The sequence below is a fragment of the Triticum aestivum genome, chromosome 1B (assembly GCF_018294505.1).
Source record: "Triticum aestivum cultivar Chinese Spring chromosome 1B, IWGSC CS RefSeq v2.1, whole genome shotgun sequence".
NCBI lineage: Eukaryota > Viridiplantae > Streptophyta > Magnoliopsida > Poales > Poaceae > Triticum > Triticum aestivum.
In genome coordinates, this window is record NC_057795.1 from 27,294,985 (window position 1) to 27,304,167 (window position 9,183).

The window sequence follows — 9,183 nt, forward strand, 5'->3', positions numbered from 1 at the left end:
CCACACCGTCTTTGGTTGTTTCCAACGTAATCCTGTCGCATGAACGCTAGTTTTGCTTGATTCCTAGGCATGCAAATAATGCATCATGTTGTGTGTGTATGCGCATGACTTGGATGCTTGTTTATTTCTTTTCGTAGGCTATCATGGTTGCTTCGTGGGATGTCACGAGATATAGCAATCATGGCAACAATGTATGGGTTGTGGAGTGAGTGGTTTTGGGATGGCATTGCCGTGAAGCTCAGTCCAGTGCCCATCTTTATATCTTCGAGTTTTTATCCAAACAGATCAAGTAGAGTCAAAATAATTAAAAAGGAGAAGAAGAATAATAAAAGCAGCATGTTGAATGTCACGCCAGAATTTTGTATGTCGTCTAACATTTCTTCACGTAAATATTTCATTTATTGAGACACGTTTGTCAATGATCCTTTTTGTCAATGAAAAATGATATTTGAGCATTGATCACGTTCCGGAGCCATTGTGGGAAGTGGATCGCAATTGTCATCTACCTCACAAACTCCCCGGTATAAGCACTTGTAGAGTCATGCGCGGAGCAGGATGAAGAGGACCCGTAGTGAGCTACAGGTAGTGCAATATTTCGTGAAGAATCCCATGGGATCCTATCTTGTTTTGGATGGTCATATTGAATGTTTCACACACTGCCAATAAAATTACACTTTGTACGTATGTAGAAAGGTTACCACTATGTTCAAAATTCTGATACTTAGCTTTGCTTATCTTACTGCAGCTGTCGACGAATGTAGTAACGACGACCCTTGTCCTTTGGAATGCACTTGTCACAGTAGCATTGGAGGATACCAATGTGCTTGCTGAGTAGGAAAAAAACAGCAAGTCAATACTTGCAGCCCAGATATTGTCTTTATACTAGGTAACACAAAGGGAAATGAGATTTTATCTATCCCTTGACCTTCAAGTAAATTGATATTTGCTTTTGTTTAATGTTTCAATATATTTCAGTGCCTTAGCTCGTAATTGTCCTAGATGAGTTCTGAGATTTTACCACATAAGAAATAAGCCATACCGTGTGAGTTATTTGCCTAAACATGTAATCATGTACATGCGATGCACGTAGATATTAGACAAGATAGTAATTGCATTAGTCAATAGTATTAGGTAGATATTAACTGCACATTGATATTAGCCGGGACATAATTACTTGATTGGCACTAGCACCGATATTAGGTATGCTATTATTAGAGGACAATGGTGTAAAGCATGTTTAGAGCTAAACCAGGTTGAACGCTTGAGATTAGTTTGATATCCGCAACTTTCCCTTTTTGTATTGGTATAGATGATGCAAGAAGGAAATGTATGGCTTGCAGCAGAGCTAATTTCCATAAAATTTATGCAATCTACCCTTTCCTTTCTAACGTGACAAAAGAACGCGCGCGCGCGCACGCACACACACACACACACACACACACACACACATATATATATATATATATATATATATATATATATATATATTCATTTGTTTATTTTGTTGTGTTTGCAAGTGTGCATTCATTATGTCAAGTTGATAGCAAGTGTGTTTAGTTCAATACGAATAAGATCATCAACTCATAGTGTAATGCTTGTGTAACTTGTGTTATCTATCTATAGTCAATTCTCCTCAATTGGAACTTTGTTTCCACCAACAATTGATCTCTTTCCTACATCCATATTACCATTGGTCCTAATTACTTTTTGTTGTCCCGTTGTTGAGATGGAGTATCTCTATATGACCCAATTCATGACCATCTAACTCTGAGTATGTATATTAAATTTTAACGAGGACGCCACGGTCGAGTGGCCCGCTCGTGGCTCGTTCGGCCTTGTCACATGTCTGGTTGACAAATCGTCTGTCCAGTTCGAACTTTGAACGAGCCCCAAACAGGACCGGCAAAACGAGTTGACCACTGCCGCTGTTCATCGTTGTTGTGGCCACCGGCAACCCCTGGGTGAACTACCATTTCTCCAAGCACACCGCCGTGTCGCCGACGTCCTCTCTGCTTGGTGATTTTTTTCAGAATGCCACCTACACGATGCATGCATCCTCCCTTTCCCAACCACAACCGGCGACTGTTGCCGACGTCCTCCCTGCTTGGTTAATTTTTTCAGAATGCGCCTACACGACGCATGCATCCTCCCTTTCCCGACCACCGCCGCCGTCTGTCGCCATCAACTTTGTTGCAGTGGTTGCTTCCCCTGCGTCGCTGACGTTTAAAGAGTGCACGCGGTGACCATATGGACACTTCCCCTCTCCTTCCTCTCCTCCATGTGCCATGTATCATATTGCCATCATGTACGCCTCTCCTGTCTGTAGTTGTTGCGCGTCCGGTGCTGCCAATCATGACCGTGGCATCAACCCCGATCACCGCATGCGGGCTAGCAAGGTCCTTCCCTCTGTCTTGTGCCTCCCTGTCTAGCTACCGCCACTCGTCACACAAGGTAATTAAAGGTAGACACAACACATGAAGGGCATGTGCACACGGCGCACACTTGTGAACACACATGAATGGCACACGCATGTGGGGCATACAGACATAGGGAACACACACAACTCTTCTGGTGTCCTTGCCTAATTAGGTTACTAGGTCTTCTTTGCTTAATGCATGGTTGAGGCTCTAGACCTTTTGGCTTTGTTAGGGTTTGTGCCCGGCTCAGGAAGGCAAGACGGCGGCGGCTCCCTGAAGATGGAATAAAGGTCTGGTCGCCTAGCCCCCGTTCCGGTGATGCGTCTAGCATCATCGGTGGGCATGTGGAGGTTTGCGTCCTACGGATCTATCTTTGGTGGATTTGCTCGGATCTGTTGGTAGTTTGTCTTCGTTTGTGTGTATTCAAGTTGGATCCTTTTGAATTATATTCTTTATCTGCAGAGGTTGATGTTCTGGTGCGTTGTTTCTATGGGGCCTTAGCACGAGAACTTCCTGACTGGCTACTACAACAATGGCGCGCCTTCGGCTCGCTTCAGTGCTTGTAGTCATCGCTAGGTGATCAACGTATCTTGATGTAATTTTTATTATTTCTAGTATTCGTTGTACTACCATGATTGAAGATGAATAGTTTGGAAGTTTTTCCCGCAAAAAAAGGCTACTCTAAGGGACACACCGCTTGGAAGATAAACAAATAGTGCTAGGTCCTTCTGCCTTCAGTGCCAATGCTTTTCCAAACTCAAGAAAGTACACTTAGAGCATATCCAATAAATGATGTATTTTACATAACCAAATTGTGGTTTTACTAAAATATACATCACATACAGCGCATTTTTATGTCACCAAAAACCTCCAACTCCAATAGATGTTGTCAAAATAGCCACATAGTACCTGCTCCACAATTTTGTTATCTCCGGCGTCGCCAGAGACAAAGCTAGAGCACACCAAACAGGAGCTGCCGGCGACACCGGCGAAGGAGCAGCAGCAGCCGCCACGGCCGCCTTCATCTTCTTCGTTTGGGATAAAGCTATAGCGGGGTCGCGCGGTGGCCGCTTCGAGCCGCCACCGCATGGTTTGGTTGCTGCTGCCTTCTTTTTCGCTGACTGCTCCAGTCCTATGCCGGCAGCGGGATGAGGGGCTACAAATTCAAGATGTAATATGGTGGAGTCATCATGGTGGCCGCATTGGCGGGACCGGCGACATACATGGTGGCCGGCGGCGGCGGGCGACGGCACGGGATAGTCAAGCGTGAAGCGGGAAAGTTCCGCATGGCAGATAAGTGGTGCGTGCGACTGCTCAGATTTTACTCGAGATTAATTGAGAGGCACAAGAGATGCAAATTTGCATCACCAAGTACCCTATTTTACATCTATAGCAAGCTAGAGTAAAAAATTGCATCTACATCATCTGTTGGAGCACTGTTTTTGGGCTCCATGATATAAAAATTAGTTATTTAGACATCGAAATAATCTATTCGAGATGCTCCTACGCACACATTTTATTTTATATTATCTATGCAAACCATGGCTTCACTTGATTCAAACATGCTACAAACCTTTAACATTGAATGTGCCGGGTCAGTATATGTTGGGGTGACGTCACCAAACTATTACTCAAATGTTTGTTTGGCCTGTCCAATAAGGACTACTTTAGATTGTTCCACGAATCAGGCTATTACAGTTGCATGCAAAGAAGACCAAAGTAGCAACTTAGGACATGGACACAAGGATTCGGCTCCAGAGCTCATCTGCTCCGTGGACATCTCCTTTGGTAGCTTACAAAGGTATGTTAGAAGAAAACTAGTCGTCAACCCGTGCATTCGCACGGGCTAGCTAACAAATGTGAGTGCTAATGAAAATTTTATATCGTAATCAACTTAGATTCATCAGGTGGCCTACTTGGAACATGTTTTTATTATTATTTTACACTTAGTTTGACTAATTATGCTAATAATGGTACACAGATATAATTTGCTGGTAATATTACAAACTTTACGCATATATTAGCATTAAAAATTGAACATGAAAATGCCATGACTGTTCAACATTATAACACATTGTTGGAAAATAAATCTTATCTCCAGTTCTTCAGTCTACAACACTATGCAATATTAGCAATCTATAATGTTTTCAATTAACAAATCATGTTTAGTGCTCCAACACTATGCAAGTTCTTAGTGCACAACACTTCTCGTTGGTTTGTATCTCCACTAATCCAGGGATATCCAAATCCTACATTACCTTCAAATTAAAATGATATACTAATTGATAAATTTACGTAGTAGGTTTTCCTGTATTTGATAATTATTGTTCATGTAACAAACAGTGTAGTACAATCTTTACCAGTTTGTTTAATACAGTATTTTCCAGCCATATATATTGACTGCATAAGGCAACTATAAGTTATGTCCACCAGTTGTGTTTTAGGGCACCCGATTCACAAACCATATCATGTTGTCGCAAGAATACAGGACAAAACTCTCTCTCTCTCTCTCTCTCTCTCTCTCTATATATATATATATATATATATATATATATATATATATATATAACCGTAAATAACATTGTCTTTTACAGATTTCCCCCATATTGTTTGTTTTCCAAAACCATGTGCCATGGTATCCTGCAACAATCATGGTGCAGTAATAATATGTAGTTTTCTATTATTAAAAAATTGTGTTCCTGTAGTATAACAGCATTACAGCACTTCAATAAGAAACAAAAGAATAGAACAACTTTGTCCTTCTATTTCATTGGTATCTTGTATCCATCTGGTTTGAAAAATTCCAGGATAAAAATTTATCAAAATGAGGCGATCCCCAGATAAAACCTGTTGTAGGCAATTGGACATGCTCCTTCTGGACTCTCAAATATGACTCGATGCACCTTGACTACGACAGAGGCGCAGATCAGGACGGCTCAAACAACTTCTTGTATGTATTTTTGTATAACTTTATCTCCATGTACATCAAGGTCAAGTCAGGATTTATTGGCAAATCGGTTGCATAGGTTAGTTAATGTGGAAGAAAACTACATAAGAATTATATCATGCATATACACTGCCACAAATCAATGTCCTACACTACTCAATTCAGTATAATCATCGCCACACAAATTTTATATGGATTCAACTTGCATGTGGTGGAAGATAAATGCCACAATAGAAGATGTATAGATCAGTACAAAGATTTGATTGCACCAATCAATACTAACCTATAGGTGTCCGACGTCTTAGCCTGCTGATCACGTTTCACTATTGTACATGTATGCATGCATCAACAATGTGCATAATGTTTATTCTATGCAGATGGAAATGAGCCCATCGTCTCCAATTGAAGCTGCTTATATGGCGCCACACATTCCCATTGTAGACGATGAGGCTACTCCTTCTCAAACATGCAGCAACCGCCACAGCCCAAAAGAAACGGAGATCCGGTAAGTCACACAGATAAAGCTTGGTGGCATGATATATTGAGATGAGACAATAGTTGGGGGATTATTACTACGTACTACTGGTAGATAACAAAGTTATTTAACTTGAAGGTAGGATTGTGATAAGGTAAGCTATAAATTGTACTATATCTTTACAAACGTACGTGCTGTATATACTATGTAGTGTACCCACCGTGGAGCAACTGACACGTACTTCGGTTCATGCTTATATATACGCCTGCATTTGTGCTAGTATCTCACATTCGAAATTGATATGTACATATGAATATCATTTGTGTATAGGAGATTATTGCCTACCTTGGCATGAATGTATGGAGTCCCTGATGTTCCTGGTCGTCTATTGAACTGGACGGAAGTAGCCATGGCTTGTGGAACAACGCGTCTCGGCAGCGCTACGTTGAACAATCCCAGGTTCTCTGATGTCTCGGCGCCTTTTGGCGTCCAGCACGCAGGGAACCAATTCTATTTCTTCCTCAGCCTATAATGAATTACATGTTGCATATACTATTATGTAGAAAATAAAGAAGTATAATACCACAATAATTAGATTTAAGACAACTCAAGAAAAAGAGAAGTGTTGAGAAGTGAAACATGTCGTACGTACCATCTTGACCCCTCTAAATTATCAAAGCAGTTCTTTTTCCTCCAATGAGAGAATAAGCTGGGCTGCACCTGCAGTTGCTTTTGGGATTTTTCATAGGCTGCTCCTGTCGCTAATCCGGACAACGCAGAAGCAAAACGCCTGCATAGTCGGTCTGCTAATCTGAATGTTGGACGCCATACTGCTCTCCAACCATGATGGAGAATCCTCTCATGGGTCATTCTGCCATGCATCGACATACAGGCTATATTCACATCATGCTTGCCTTACCAAAGCCTTCGTCTATGTTGCAACGGCCTGCTGCTATTGAATTGATGACCTGACTCGTCCTTGTATGTCTGATTGATCGGTGTCTAAGATGCAATTCTGGGCTAGACTCCTAGCTAGCCTCAACCCGATCTGTCATGGCTACAACCACATCGAGGCAGACGAAGCCTATGATGAAGTGAGGCCATGAGGATGCAGAGGCCACCACTCCTTGAGCCGAACCAACAAAAATCACTTGGAGGCTTAGGGACGGGAGTGATAGCGGGATCAAAACTTGTCGCCTATCAGGGCTATCAGCAGGACGAGGAAGGGGAGAGCGTCGCCTATCAGGACTATCAACGGGAGGAGGTGGGGGAGATGGGTTTTGGGTCTTCTCCCGAGGGAATCATGATTTGTTCCTTGGTGAGGAGGAAGGAGAGAGAGAGGAAGTTTATCTGTTCCTTCGTGAGGAGGAAGTCCATCTGGGGGAGGGAATCGTGATTCCTGATATTTTTAATAGTAATAGTGATTTGTTACTTCGTGAGCAGGAAGGAGAGAAGGAGAGGATCGCTTGGATTACAAACCATCTAATTAATCTGCTTCCAGTACTCTTTGGTACACCCACGCCTCCTCTGCTAGCCTCAAAAAGATGTTGGATTACTGCATGGGATGAGCTTGAAAGCTGATTATATTCAAGATTTCTAATATTGGAGAGGCACACGACCCCATGAAGCAGTAGAGGATGGATTTCATCATACAGTGTTTCTCTTAGATCGATTCGAGCATGGACGGAACACAGAAATCATGAACCTACCGCAGGCTAGATGCGTCAGGGTTGATCCATGATGGGTGAGGACTTGCGGCAGTTGGAGAGGATCGATCAACCACTGGACGGGACCCAGGCAGTGGCGGTGAACAAGAGGGGACGGCAAAGTTCTTTTGGAAAGAAGGAAACGTGCGCATAGAAGGAAACTTATTTGTGAGAGAACTGGCAAGAAACAGATTAGATTATCTCTTAGTATCATATGGTTTCTAGCGTGAGAAATCAACCTATCTTTGTGGATCGTTTGTTAGATCAGAGGTGTGTTTTTTTCTTTTGCTGACCTCTCATAATTTTTAGGGAACTTTTGTAGCATGGGAATTTATAGGATTGATCTACACCGTAATAACTTGGACCCACCAGATTAACAGCTCCTAATTACTAATTAACGTGAGAATATCTTGGGAGGCTGTTATTAGTATAGGTATAGATAGATTAGAATAGAATAAATCATGCATTGAATTGGTGTGTGTGTGTGTGTTGAGAACTGGAACTGATGTGTATTTAATCGCATATAGAACACTATAATAAATGTATTATGAAATTAGACTCAAGCACCTCTCAAGTTGGTTTTTAAAGTAGAACGGTGCATTTTAAAGATGAAACAAACATACGGGAGAAATCTATTTGAAAATTGGACTCAAAAAACCTCTCAAGTATGTTTAAATGTTTCATTTGCCCATCTGTATGCTTTCTTGACATTTAATAATGTTTCGCTCTATTTCAGATTGTTAATTTGATAGATTGTAAGCCTGTGGTACTCTTGTACCTTGTTATCCTGTCACTTTTCATCTCATCAAAGGTAAAACCTTGTTGTGTTTCTACAATTTATAGGCACCGAGAGGAGTTAGCCGCGAGGCTTGACGCACAAGGGACAACATTTGAAGAGATACAGAGGAAGCAATAGGAAAAATTGGAAGCTGTGAAGAAGAGCCGGCAAGAGAAGAATGAATCCTGGCAAAAGAAGCAACAAGATATGGATAACCTAATTAGTTTTCTCTTAAAGGCTGAAGCATCTTAGCAGTCCCAGTCCAAAACCAATGGTGCATGAAGGCCATTCTTTTGTGATGAAAGATAGCTGTTGAATCATATGTTCTAGTCACCAGGACAACACACTACAGGAAAAAACTTATAAGCCGAGTGCCCAAAACACTAGGCTTATGCCGGTTTGCACTCGGTTTATATATAAGCCGAGTGTTTTTCACGGCTTACAGGACACGGCTTACTAAGGACCGGCTTATCAAGGGTAAGCCGAGAGCCACGGGAAAAACACTCGGTTTATATATAAGCCGAGTACACCTACGTAAGCCGAGGGCCAATAAACACACGGTTTATATATAACGGCAGCCGGACACTAACGGTTGCGCCATGTGTCCGTTTATATAAGCCGAGTGCCAGCGAGCACACGGTTTACATGTAAACCGAGGGCCGAGGCGAGCCGCACGGTTTATATGTAAACCGAGGGCCGAGGCAAGCACACGGTATAAATGTAAACCGAGGGCCCCCAACCCGGCTTATATTTAGCGGGGTCGTCGGATAATGGCTTATAAGCCGGGTGCCGCGTCCTTGGACACACAGCTTACAGCCCAGCAGGGTCGTGGCATAATGGCTCATAAGCCGGGTGCCATG